This window comes from Phascolarctos cinereus, unplaced genomic scaffold (genome assembly GCF_003287225.1).
Source record: "Phascolarctos cinereus isolate Bilbo 61053 unplaced genomic scaffold, phaCin_HiC Scaffold_5;HRSCAF=322, whole genome shotgun sequence".
Taxonomy (NCBI): domain Eukaryota; kingdom Metazoa; phylum Chordata; class Mammalia; order Diprotodontia; family Phascolarctidae; genus Phascolarctos; species Phascolarctos cinereus.
Window position 1 is genome coordinate 295,330,255 of NW_027555958.1, and position 406 is coordinate 295,330,660.

The following is a 406-nucleotide window of genomic DNA, read 5'->3' on the forward strand; positions in this document are numbered from 1 at the left end:
TGCCCACCCCAGGTTCTTAGGGCATGGACACCAATGCAGACAGCACTGGCTGCCTGGGACATGGTGCTGAGGTCAGACTCTGCTTCTGGTGTTGGGGAAGGCCTACAGCAGATGTCTAAGGACACCCCCCCCCCTTGAAATGGGGGAGAGTGATGAAAGGAGCCAGAACAGAGATGGAAATGGGACCCAGATGAAAGAAGCCAGGATGTAACTAACACCACGGTGTCTCCAGCTTCAACGCTCTAATCCCTTTTTAACCAGGCTCCTCTTTTTCCTTAAACCAGGTTTCAGAGAATTGGAAAGCTAGGCAGGGCATTAAAAACCCATAGTCTAGTCTATCTCTTCCATTTTACAGAGAGGGAAACCGAGATCCAAACCAGGGAAACGGCCAGCAGGGCATTGTCGA